General features: G+C 47.1%; 1 long non-coding RNA gene across 1 annotated transcript in view; it reads left to right on the plus strand.

Annotated features, from left to right (window-relative positions):
• The first annotated feature begins 12,178 nt into the window (after positions 1-12,178).
• The window catches only part of LOC146197388 (uncharacterized), a 154,990-nt gene continuing 153,214 nt past the window's right edge, over positions 12,179-13,954 (plus strand). Inside the window, exon 1 of the long non-coding RNA XR_014705665.1 lies at positions 12,179-12,472. This is a non-coding gene — a long non-coding RNA (uncharacterized LOC146197388). The remainder of the gene's footprint in view (positions 12,473-13,954) is intronic.

A 13,954-nucleotide genomic window follows, 5' to 3' on the forward strand; every position in this document is an offset into this window, starting at 1 on the left:
CTTTCAGAGAGGGAAGCATGATGAGCATCACATCCTCCGAGACCGTTGCGTTCCGAGTCAGAGATGCTACCCCTTGCCCATGCATGTTCGCTGGCAGAATGGTGGCAGAAAATATATCGAATTCCGCACATATTTGTGTCGTTAATTGGACAGAAAAATCATGCACATCTGGTATAACAGGGTGAAAAAATTACGTAATAGAAAGCAGGCGTAGACGTGAAGTATCTACAGGCATGATTACGTGCCATCTTGAGCCATTGAGTTATAGCTTGGCAATGTTGTCTGTTGCTCCGGCATGTTTCGCTGCTTATCGTTCCTTGGACAGTGGCGATTTGTGGTGGTCTTGCCACCTTTGTGAACTGCCGCTTAATCATGGCGTTGTCGCCAGGTGCGAACAATCTTCGCCTGTGGCGTATGACTCGCAAAGCGAACGCTTTCCGCAAGACGCCTCCTACCTCTCCTTCCGTCAGGCTCCATTGATCGCTCGGCTCAAGCAGCGCTGAAGATAGTGGCATTAAAATGCAGCATGATACAGATACGTACGCGGCCAGGAAGAGTCATTGGCCTAACAAGAACGTAGGAGAAGCAGCGCGCTCTAGTGCTTTTCCAGTACGCGGCCAGGAAGAGTCACTGGCCTAACAAGAACGTAGGAGAAGCAGCGCGCTCTAGTGCTTTTCCAGCGTGTATGCAACCGCCTGTTAAAAATATAAACACAATGAGCTGCGCCGCAACACAGTGGCAGACTCGATTGCAAATGCCCAAGGCGCTTTGAGCTGTTGCCGCCTCGATAACCGGCGTCGGGCGGCGTTCAACACGCGATTGTGTAGCCCCGTGGTACCATCCTTGGCGAGAGTGCAGAAGCCTGAGAGAAGGAACATAATGTTCGCGTTTCAGTGCCCGGATAAAAAGAAATCGATGCCCGGATGTTGGCTGTCGGTTTTATTATGACATCGCCTCGTGGTCGCCGACAGCAACAGGGAAAATCATTTCATGCTTAAAACGTTGGGGGACGGTACAAATACTAAATTCCATTTTTAAGGCATGGCGCTACACTCTTAATGGATCATGTCTGCGCTCTCAGCCTGCTGATGATCTTTCCCGTGCATGCGCTTTTCCACTCGTATATCATTAATACTTATTTGGAGCCCTATTATCCCACGTAGTCATTATCATGCGGTCCTGCGCTATCAAACGATATAGAAACCACCTCACATGATGCAAAGCTCCGCTTTATTGCGGCCGTGCGAACGAGCCTGCGTGGCCTAGGGTCAGCGTATTCAACTCGGGATCCTAAGGAGCTAGAATGCCGGATTGGTATCTCACGGCCCTACACTAACTGCAAAGTCCTGTCATGTCACGTGATAGCGTGACGTAACACACCTCGACGACCACTCAATGCATGGTCATGGCACCTGTAACAGCCACCTGCTAGAGCCATGCCCATGTTTCTTCACTGACAATGGCGGCGCCGACGGAGCCAACCCGGCGTTTCCTAAAAATTAGGCCTGTAATGTTGTGTTAAAATTTTGAGAAGCATTTTAAGCTCCACTTTCAAGGGTGTGACGCGACAGCGTCGGCTGCTCCCTTTGCGGATCCTCTTTCACGTACGCATCCCTGATTGCGTAATCACTAATCCCTGATTTTGCCGCTGTTATCTACTGCATAACCGTTATAACTAAACACCACATTCCGTTAAAGGCCTCCTGGCTCAAATGTAAAGCGCCTCTTGAACCAAGCCACACAAAAGAGCTTGCGTAGCAAATGGGTATCGTTGTTTGTTTCGGGATACAGGGTTCATTTCCCAACTCACAAGAGATAACTGGCATCTCCTACCTACTCGGCTGTGTCCCGTGATCACTTGACGTCCAACAACCCACCGACTAATCAGTGCGTGGTGATGTCAGGTGCAAACTGCAGCCTTCCAGAGGCATAGTGGTGATAGATCGCTCTCAACGCCGGTACGTCAACACTGTTGCGTTAAAAACTAAGCCTTTAAAGCACTGTCCGAGCCGCATGTATGGGATGCTCAAGCTGGTAAGCAGGTTGGAGTAATTCCATTACACGAGGTGGTGCAAGCTCTCTATGTCATCATCATCATCAGCCTGACTATACCCACTGCAGGGCGAAGGCCTCTCCCACATTTCTCCAATTAACCCTGTTCTGTGCTAGCTGCATCCACTTGACACCTGCGAACTACCAGTCTGCAAAATATTGCGTTCTTGCCAATGCGGAACCATAAAAGCTTTGCCGGGTAACTTTTTCCCCTGGGCTTAACGTTTTTTGGAACGTCTCCCGGTGATAAGAGAAATCTATCAAAAGGAAGGCAACTAGAGTGCATCGGCTGCTTGTTTGCAAGCGCTTTTAAATGGAAGGTCTTGATTCCTCAGTTTTTACAATAATTAGTCCCAGCTATTGTGGCTTTCAATTCACTGAGGCAAAATATACCTGTCAGCTCTTAGACAAAGTCACGCAGTGCAAGTTGTAGCCATTGTTCTATGACGAACACGCTACTGCCGAAAAAACAGATAAAAGAAAACAAAGCCATCCATTGCGCTCTTATCACATGATGCCCACGCGCGGCTGGTTATGCTCCAATGTCAGCCTGCCTTTTTTATTCTGTTCACGAAGGAAGAAAATGTATGTTTACAAGCGTGCACCGTACGCTTGTCGCCCATGCACGCATCATCAGGCAGCCTGATCGAATGCAAAATGGCAGTAGTTCCACGTGCAATCTTTGCACCAGTGCACTTGGCCTGACTTCTGGCTTGTAGTGGCCAGAGTGCTTGTGCAAACATAGGGACAGTGCAGCGGCTGATTGATTTCGCTGCCTCAGTTATCTCTACCGAAGCTAGACTCCCTTGGGCCCCTTAATTCCTTTGATGCCAGTGGCCCCGAGCCTCGCTTATTAGGGAGATGGGTGCGTTGTTTGAAGCTCAAGGTCGGAGTAAATAGAGATATGGCAGCTATCTCTGTCAACGGCCGTGGAGGCTAATTAGCAGTGATGGGCAGTAATTGTAAGTCGCATTGATTGAATGCTTCTGTTTCTAAATGAAAATGACGAGCATTCAAGTACTTAGAGACCCGAAAAACAACACTTCGCACGCACACTCTTGCGATCTGGCCGAAAAACATACGAGCACTACCTTTATGATAGCTGTGAGGTGAAGCTCATAGCTCAAGCTGAAAGACACTCAAAATACATAGGTTAAAGCCATAATGCCGAGCACTGGAACCGCTCATGAAAGGGAGCGCGTTTACCGATTTCAGCCGGATGCTTTTCTCTCGCTATATGCCCCATGGAGTCTAGTTTATGTTTTGAAACATTTGTGACTATTTTTCAGATGTGGTTTGTAGAACTTAACGTCCCAAAGCGCTCAGGCTATTAGAGATGCCGAGTGAAGCGCTCCGAAAATTTCGATCACCTGGGATTCTTTGATGTGTACCGATATCGGTTCTGTACACGGGCGCTGCGGCTTCTATCGAACCTCGGTTGCCTGTCTCAGCAGTCGCGTGCCCTAATCACTTTGCGACAGCAGCTTTACTTATGCTTTCAAGCAAATAATATGCAGAATAGATTAATCAATGATAAAAACAGGTCACTGCGTCATCTGCGTTCGCACTGCGTCTAGCCACGGAGTACAGACCTAAGCACATCATAAAACAAAATATGTAAAATATGTTTGGTTACGAAAGAGTACCTATTTGCCTGCCAATGTTTCTCTAACTAGTCAATGAACAGCTATTACCGTGAGCGAGCTTCTAAGCACTGTTGAGCCAAAAACATTAAAGTGTAGGATACCCACCAAAGTTATCTCATGCGAGGTGCCCGAACGCATGTACTGCCAGTACATAATTTTAGGACACTTGCTTCGCATCATTCGCCTCATCTGAACAACGCGGTCCCCTTGAGCAAGGTTTGTTTTACTGAATGTGTGCCGTGCATGAACCAAGCCGCTTATCGTATTTAAAAAAGAAGAATTAAGGTACGTATAGGAAGGAAGGAGAGGCCGTTTCACGAGCTCAGTGGATCGTGAAATCAGGAAGACATTTGCACAACAACGGGGTGCTTATTACCGCCGGTCATTCTATTCAAAGGCATATAACACGCATTTTGCGGAACCATCCAAGTAGAGTAAACAGTCACTAGCTGCTATCTTGCTAATGTCCCATTGCGGCAAATATCAGGCCCGCATGAAGGTCAACACCAGGCACGACGACATCTATCGGTCGGAGCAATAAACGTAGTCTTCTGAGTGCTCCGGCCCAGCAACAATAATGTTGACTTACCGGTCCCGGATGGGATTCTCCAAGTCCACAACTGGTGACAGCAGTGGCATACAGCAGATGCGTGGGTAACGACTCCATACAGCCAACAATGACTCGATTCTCGGTCACGAAGGAAAAGTAAAACAAAAAGCAAGATGCGCGCCTATCCTATAATAGCACAAGCTGGTCAACATGGGCGGGTCGCTTGAACGTTACTTCTGTTTTATTGCTATCTTTTGATTTCTTTTCCATTAAAAGCCTTGTCCACAGACTTGAAAAAATTAGGTTAGAAATTTAGTTGAGGGCCGAACATTTGTAACACCAGTCACATAACTGGGGATACAAAGTTTTGGTTGGATTTATGGGGTTTAACGTCCCCGAGCAGCTCAGGCTATGAAAGACACCGTGGTGGAGAGCTCCGGGAATTTCAACCCCCTGTGGTTGCTTTACTGTGCGCTGACATCGTACAGCACACGTGCGCCTTGCTTTTTGCATACTGAGAAAAGCGGCCGCCGAGGCCGGGATGCGTATTGCCAAACCATATCCCGTAGGCGCACTGGAGCACACGACGCTCTCAGCGAGCTAAACGGCGATTATTGCTGAAAGGTCTCTTTGAACGCAACCTAAAAGTAGCATACACTCACTGTAAAGGGCTATTGTTGCTGAAAGATGTCTCTGAACGCAACCTAAAGGTAACATGGTCTCACTGAAGGCAGGAAATAATAATGATGAAGGTAATTGTTTAGTGTAACCGTTCCCATACCGATTGTTACTGAAAGGTGTTTGTGAACGCAACCTAAAGGCAACATACAGTCATTGAAGGCAGGCAATAAATGCGATGAAGGGATTAAAAAAAAGTTCAGAAAAAAATGACAACACAGGAGTCGAACAGATGTTTCAGGGGTGTAAGTGCAGAGGTGAGTGCTGTCAATCCAGTACGCCAAAAAGCGACGGGAACGGCGGCCTTTAAATGCATTATTATTCGTTCAGACAATATATCCACAATTTGTCGCCAGGTGGCGTTGCTCAGAGCAATCACGCGCCGGAGCGTCGTCTGCTCCAGTGCTCCTACGGGATATGGTTTGGTAATAAGCGGCCGGGATTCGATCCCGCCTCCTCGGGCACAGTTGTCGAGCGCCCTAACCACTGCGCCTCCCCGGCGGGGTTTCATGATTAATAAACTACTATGAATACAAAGGGTATGAATAGAAAATAATTTGCATAATAAAACATGATACGAAACGGCATGCACTCTGCAAATAGTAATAAATATCTAATTCAGTCATACGAAATCATAGTATTTCATGAAAGTGGAGAGCCCTCCAAGACAGCGCAACAGCAAGTTCACGTGTCGGCATTTTTTGAACGCTCGGCATTCTTTAAAGGATAGCTGTGCAGGCCGTAGAAATTAGGCGCGGCTACTTACTAAGGTATGGTCTACGCTCTCGTTCCTTTGGTTCAAAAGACTGTTAGAGAGCCGTGATATGGTAGCACATGAGCGCACTCACATGTAACTTTTTATGGTTCGCGGACTTTCTTCAAATCCCGAAGAAAACATCAATGTCGGAGGCGCACTGGCACAAAATTCGGATATGTTGTTTCTGAACTCCCTTTACAACTTGACGGAACTCACTTCGCCGCCCAAGCCACAGGGGCTGTGAACAAAATAAAAAGTGAATCGGTCATCAAAAACAACTTCCAAAATAGAAACGCCAGATAATTGCGAAATATGTTAATCAGATGAAAGTACATTTTGCCTAACCCACCTTAGTTAATTACCTACTTAAGCTCTTAGGTTTACGTTTGTGGAGTTTAACGTACCAAAGCGACTTAGGCTATGAGAGACGCCGTAGGGTAGAACTCCAGAAATTTCAACCACCTGGGGTTCTTTAACGTGCACTGACATCGCACCTATTTAGGCGTACTACAAAACTACTCTGAAAAGCGCTACACGACGATAAACTATTGGCGAATTCGAGTAGGAAAGCAAGCGGACCGAGAGCACTTCGAATGTGCTCTCAGACAAGCGGGAGCCCCTCCAGTGGGAGAGCAGGAGTAGAATCACTGGCTTCCAATAGTAGAGGAGGAGCGCTTTTCCTCCGCTGAGAGCATTCGAGAGCACTCCCGGCTGCTCCCTCGTCTAAAGCGAGAGTAGAGGAAGTCACATGGCATAAAGCATCATATCCGGGCCATCTTTTCTTTTTTTTTTTTTTTTTCTCTTGAGTCGGCGACGCTCAAAATGGCGGCTTCAAAGCGTCGGCGCTCGGTGAGCGGAAAGCATTGCTCAGGCGAAGCATGTATGTTTGAGAGTCGCTGCTGGCGTTGAAAGGGGCAAATGAGGCAGATCACCGCGCTGTAAGAACAAAGGCATACAAAACAGGCGATTCTACACGGAGAGTTGGCCTTTCCTCGGGTTGCAACTGCCGCCGCTGCGGGCAGGCGGAGAATCCTGAGTAGAGAAGTGCGGTCACATGGTCGTGGCGCTCTATTCTCGACACGCAGAGAGCGTTCCCGTGAGAGGACAGTTATACCCTCGCTCGGCGTGCTCCTGTACTGCTCTGTGCTGGTCGGCGCCTCTGCTCTTGTCCCCTCAACCGAATGCGCCATATGTCAAGCTGCACTACGCGTCTTTAGAACCAAAGCTCCATTCTCCGAGCTAAGACTTCCACGGTCAACAAAGCCGCGCAATGACCTTCAAACTAAAAGGAGTGACTGTGTGATCGTGACGTCTTATCACATGACTAGCTGGGCCTCGTCGTGGCTAAGGTCGTAACACCTCGATACTGCCACGTGATCGCCAAGCACTGGACTAGCCGTATTTAAAGCGCGGCAACTGCTAAGATTCACCATTTGCTTCGCTATTAGCAGCGTCATTGAGGGGACTGGAGCTAGTGCAAGAGCGATTCAGTACACAAGCCAGGCCGCACCTGACCAACCGGCCGACATTGCTCGCCATCTGGAACTTCTGTGAGAGCAACGTGCCAAACGAGGAGAAGAGACCCAGAGACCTGTGAAGAGAAGGGAGTCCGCTATGTCAAACAACTAAAGTATGATCAAGGACTCCGTTTTAGGCTCAGTGGTGCGGATTCACCACGTCTAATTACTAGGTGTCTCTATGCTAAACAGAGTTTTCGCACGTATCATTAGGCGTACCAAAGTTCAAACTGGCCAATGTTTTCTTAAGTTCAAGTTATATGAACAGCCAGCATAGTGGCCCTTTCTCTTGCGGAACCTAGGCAAACTTTCATTCGTAAAAGAAGCAGATGCTTCGAGTCGCATTTATCAAGTAACGGGCAGTACCATCTTGTTGTGGTTTTCATTTATTTCCGAAGTTCGTAGGAGGTACTTTTGAGTACGAAAGGACGAGCAGGTTCAAATGTATAGAGGTTACATCGAGGAAGACGCCGGACTCCGTAACACTGACCTAACGTTTGCCTTTCCTTTTTTTGTTTTTGCGCACCGCTTAAATACGTGCATAACAAGACAATATCATATAATGAGGAGATTTTTTAAATTTAATCGCGTGTGCAGCCTCCGTTTCTTTTATTAAAAAGTTAATTAAACTGGTTAAGCTTCATACAGAGCCTCCGGCCATGACCATGTGCACTCGGACGAAATCGCAGCGCAGCGCATTCACTACAGCTTCACGTTCGGGATTTGTGTACAAAGCGATTTTTTCAGCACCAGGTGCACGCTAACTCCATGGAAGCGGGTGCACATCACCCGCTTAACCACCGACGTCCTCCGCACCTCCCCCGCCATCACGGTACCGACTAAAGCGGAAATCCGCATCAGCCGTCTCTCCTTGCCCCAGCTGCTGTCAGAGCGTCACAAGGCTATTTCCTTCGCGCTGTTCACATGCGTTGCTCTCACCGAAAGGTTTTCGTTCCCTTCCAAGTCGCTTTACGTCGTCCACCCTGACTAATATTTGTGTGTTGGGACGTTCAAGTGGCTTTTCCAGGACTCTGAGTGGACTGGGACCCTAAGCTATAACAACCTCAACAATATTATCTGTTCACGTTGCAGGAGACAATTAAATAAAACGTTATTTGCCCATCCCATTTCAGGAACAGCAGCTGCTACTGTTACTTGAATTGCAGCGTTCACCTGGGAGTCACTGACGTATATTTTAGACAGAAATGAATTTTTTTTGTTTGCAAATACAGAAGGGCAGAGAGGTGGAATTGATATATAATAAATATAATTCAGTTTAATGGTTTGAAATGGTGATTCCAATTTGGTAATTGTGCAAACAAATATTATTTTATTGTTGTAATGCGGATATGCATTCCATAAAAGCAACAAACTGGAACCACAATTGCACTCATTCATTCTGGAACCACTTATCTTTGCGAAGTTAAACGGACACTAAAGAGAGAAAGGAAGTGGGTTTGCATCGATAGAATGCCTGTTCCTGATTACAAAAAGACCACTCTTACTGAAAACAGAGCTGTTATAAGGTAGTAAAGAAGAATAACAGAAATACAGGTATCGCCACCACAGCCAAAAGGCCGAGGCTCGCAACTACAAATCACGTGACGCGCTAGGGATCCCGGAGGCTGACAAATGCGAATTACGTTGCGTGTTTGAATGCGGTAGTACGTTTTTTCTCAAACATGATAACACGCTTTTATCATACGTAAACGACGGCGAAAAGACAGCGTAAACGTTGGAAGGCAAATACAAAAATATACTTGGAGGCGCCACAGGCGCCCACTTCAGTTTTGGTTATGTTTCGGCTCAGGCATTTCGTGCGCACTCGGATAGTTTGTTTGAACCTGCAGCGCCTGAATTACGAGCTTGGAGCAGCGTATGCGCCTTGATGGTTCCCATTTGAGCATTCGGAGGCACGAGCGAGCGAAATCCGCTACCGCCGACACACTCCTTCGTTCACACTTCTGCGCCAACATATCGCCGCCGTTGCCGCTTCGACTGCGACCTGACCGCTTGACTGCAGCTACGTACGCCACGAAAAGCATACATATGCTAAGTACCGAAGGAAAAACGCATTATCATTCAATTGTTCACTAAATCATGGGACATCTGACCAACATATACTGCGTCAACAAGACCTTCAACGTGCTATTTGCAGGCGTCGTAAACAAAAGGGGCATACTGGCCGCTCATACCAAGGAGAGCGTCGATATATTGCGCTCGTCGCCCGGCGAAAAAAAGGGCCTCGGGTAAAAAGTATAAACTAAAAATAACGAAGCACCAGAAAATACATTACAAAAGGTTAAAAAAATATATATTTGTAAAAAAAAAAAAAAAAAAAACGCCAGAAGCGGTAAGACTCGAACTCGCTACTGCTTGCTCCGTAACGTTCGGCGCTAACCATTACTCGGCTACGCCGCGCCACAAGAACCTTGGAAATATTTCTAGTTTTTATGTCATAGCCCCATTTACAATAAAGTGTTTCTGCTGCCGGTCTAACAATTACAACTTCTTGATCATCGGCGCGTGCTGCCTGCTCTCACGTCTTGCAACTAATGTTCTGGATGCCTATGCGCACTATATTGTGCACTGGATCCATTTTAACATGTGGAATTTCACAGCGCTGGCAAATGTAGTGGCGCCGGCACTTCGGTCATGTTCTGCTACCGTGGACGTAATTTTCGCTGAACACGGAGCTGTAGCACAAACCTTGAAAGAAAAAAGTGCGACGAAGCTTCAAAACTGACAAGCGCAGCAGCGAGGACACTATTTTGCTGGTAACTAAACCTTATTTGTATGTAAACATGTCAGGAAGCGTTGCGATGACCGAGGGCTCGGTTTGTTTATACGCAGTGCAAGAAGGAGCGCAAAAGCTTGAGAAACATGTAAAGTATTGTGCATTACAAGCGCTCCATGTTTTTTTTTTTTTTTCTTCCTTTATGGGCCCATCGCTCGGTAAATTACTCTCTTCATCGTTTTATTTATTTCGGCTGAGGCCGTCATTGCGAGTACGCTGTTGCCAAGTTGGCCCCTCAGGGATGCGACGCCGCAGGCCGCGCCGGCTCGCTAGCTATCACGGAGTCTCCGCTTATGTCATAGTGTGCGTCACTCAACTACGTAGTTGGAGGCCACAGTTTGAATTCGACCGGCGGGAACAAGAAAAAACCTCAACTTCTTATCGCAATATCTCAGCAATTATTAGATTTTTTGCTGCCGGATATGCGGCGACAGTGTCACCAAATGTAGTTTATTAGATTTTCATACCATCTTTGGCTGCCTTTAGTGTCCCTTTAAAAGCTGTCAGTTCAAGTCGCGATTTGATTTCAAGACTATGAGTGCTGAAATGTGCAAAGCATAGCGTTTACAACCTGGCTTTTGAAAGCAGCCCACTAGAAACAATGGAAAAAGACAATCGCACACGCCATCCTCCTTGGGACGCAATACTTTCCCCTGGCGCAATTACTGTATTAAGGCGGAAGCCTTTAATGGCTCATACCGTCGACGTTCGTTCATTCTCCCACACTATAGATGTCAATCAAATGACTTCACCACCTGAAATCAAAGCTAACGTCGTCATAAAAATAAAAATACGGTGGACCCCGATCCCTCGGATCCCCAGCCGAGCACTTTAACCAACTACACCACGTCCGGGATCATGAAGCCACTCACCGTAATTCTGCTTGTCTAACTAGAGGATGATAGTTCAAAATAGATAAATAAATCCTGTTCATTTTGAACCAACTATGTCATGCCCCGGATAGTGAGACACATAATTTTCCAAGTCTACGACGAGGATGATCGTAGCGATGACAATGACGCTGTAATTAGAGATAATGACAATAATGACGTTAGCAATGGTAATTACGGTGCGCTCTGCTAGTGCAGTGAATCAAGGCTTTGGGTACAGTCCTAGTAGGGGTAGAAGCATTCCCATGGTCATGTTCTTTTTTAACTACCCGGCTACATACAAACAGATAACATAAAGCAATAGAACTTCATTTTGGCCCACGCTACAAGCTTCATGGTCGCCTTGTGTTTTCTAAAGAAAAGCAAATAGAACCACACATCACATGCCTGCACGTTGCACTTTGAGTACGTTTGCCATCGATACCAGTAAGCACCGACCGAAAACACTTACCTCCGCAAATTGTCTTCGCTCGCTTCCGTGCCGAGCGCTCCATGAAAGTTTACCGCTGCCGACATGTCGCCTCCACTGCCTTATATCAAGTTTTTCTGCGCACTTACAACACCGACACAGGACTCCGATTATAGACGACGCGTGAAAAGGCAGCAACTGTCAGCGTAGCCTGGCGGCAACAAAAACTACAGAGGAGGAAATATATTTGCCAGATTGAGAACGCTTCTTGTTCTGATTGATATGATTGAGTTTAAAACGTAGGTAACTTCCAAAATAAAATGTTAATATTTAATTTATTGTGTATTATTTGCACCGTTTTAGAAAACGTTTCCAGATGGTCCTTTGTCGGACTCGTGCACAGAGGTGGCACTAGGCTTTACCGCGAACAGATTTCATCGGGGCGGAGCCATTACCTTTAATTGGAAGATTTCATAATCCGTCGCAATTGACGTCTCAGTGTCTCATCATGGGTACGTCATTTGGCTTCACGCTCACATAATTGTGAGCAGAGTCCGCAAATTCAGCCCCAGGCTAGATGCCCCTTGCCTGGAAGTCGCAGCGAATTGTCGGCCGTGCGGCCAATGATGATATCGGTATACCATTCTGTCCGAGCCAGTCCGCATTTGGCTGTCTCGACATTTTCGGAAGGCCAGCGCTAGGGCGCTTAATGTGGACGAACATAAGTCGACCACTCCTAGCCTAGCACGAAATCGTTCCGCGTGTGGAACACATGCGTTCATTGCGATATCACGGACGTTTATCGTGCCCGCTCGTTTCATGCATGACGCTGCGAATGAGGAAGCGCGGCCGCATGCATTTTGTATGCAGCACTGAATCGTGGGCATGCGAAGAGGCTTCTTCGCTGCCATCGCCGCCCCGCCTTGCGAGCGAGAAGACGGCGGCATGCCCCAGCTGGAAGTTTAAAAGCATTCAGTTGCTGCTACTGTCTGCGCGCGAGCCGCTGAAATTCGGACGAGCCTGTTCAATAAGATCTTTTTGTGAGGCGCATTTCAGAGACAATAAGACCCGCAGATCCCTTCAAAGGTGACGTCTTCATTAAGCGAACGTTTTTAAACTTCGGCAAAGTTTGTGTCACCACAGCCTGCAGCCTCAAGCGTCGTTAGCTGGGCCTAGGTAAGTGCTGACAGCCTGAGATTATAGCGCTTTCTCACAAGCCTGCTAAGCAGAAACAAATTCTTTTACGTGCGAACCAGACCGCTTGACACGCATTTTTGATGTGGTGTGCGTTTCTGGACTGAACTTGGTTACAGGCTTTCGGTTAGTTTTTTGTGAAAACAGTCTTTACAGAGCGCATGCCTGTTTTTGGCGTACACAAAGAAGCAGCGAAACAGCTAATTGCCTAAATTAGAATCAGTCCATTCTGCTGAATACTGTTTCAGGATTCCTCGTCTTTCACCGGCCCAAATTTGCAAACGCACGCCGGATGAAGGTTGCTAAGTCGCCCACTACGAGCATCGGGTCACCCTTCAGGTTCACGTGGGCTTAGACGAAGAGGTCGCCTAAGCCGCGTTTATGCCTGTGGATGAGCGAGCTATACACTTTGAGCACAAATAGGCTACGAGGGACTGTCTCAATCAATAGGGGATCAAGGCTCGGTACCTCCGTCTCATGCTACAGCGCCACGATGTTTCTCTTGACACGGGGAGCCAATCGAGTGGAGTCTCCCTGGCCAGCACATGTCTTGTAGTCTGCGAATTCCATTGTGGGAGTCAGCGTTTGGGGAAGCTCGCTAACTCTGCTTCGATCCCGGTGTTAACTGTGTATTTCCGGTTCACTGGGAGCACTCAAGCAAGACCTTGGGGGAAAGCGACAGGCTACGGTCTAGTCGCGTAGCTGCTTCTGGTATTTAAAAGCATGGCATTCGGTGAACCAAAACAAGGGGCCGCTTGTACCCTTGAATGAAGGAAACTGATGGGAACCCGGTATCATAGGTCGAACCCACTACCTACCGAAGCACTGCTGCAGAGCAATATTTTCAAGTTTGTCCCTGTTGTACAAGGATGTCTGAAAAGCCGCACGTTTGCGAATGAAGACTGTCTTTTCACTGCCAAATTGTGTTCCTATTTTGCAGCGCCACTATTGGCCTGCAAGTTTTTTATTTCCTTGAAAATCAACTGCGTCTGAGCCGACTGCTGTTCTGTAGTTACATGGGTTTGTTCGAGAGCAGCCGTTACTTGCTGTCTCAAATTAGAAATTGAATGACATAACCTGAAACTTTATGTACAGCGTTCAGGTTATCGCCATAGGACTTCACTCTGCAAACAGCATTCTTTTCCATTAAACTTTCCATTCAAAAGCCTGTTCCATTAACACTTCACGTTGCACATACCATATGGGTCTTAGTCGATTAGGGAAGTAAGCGGGTAGCCGTGAGGCCATGAAAGCAACCGGCGGGCTTTCTGCTCATCCATTTGAAGTCGCCGATCTTCAAAATATTGACCTTCTTGTTAGTTTCTGGTTTCCTCGTGAGGAAACTAAATTAACTGTGGGTGCACTCTATCTGATACTGGGATGGCCACCAAAATGAAGAACACAACATTTGTTGGACCATAAATGAAAAAGGTCAGTTTGCGATTCTATTGTCATCTGATGTTT

This window comes from Amblyomma maculatum, chromosome 3 (genome assembly GCF_055883805.1).
Source record: "Amblyomma maculatum isolate TAMU_Amacu chromosome 3, ASM5588380v1, whole genome shotgun sequence".
Lineage (NCBI taxonomy): Eukaryota > Metazoa > Arthropoda > Arachnida > Ixodida > Ixodidae > Amblyomma > Amblyomma maculatum.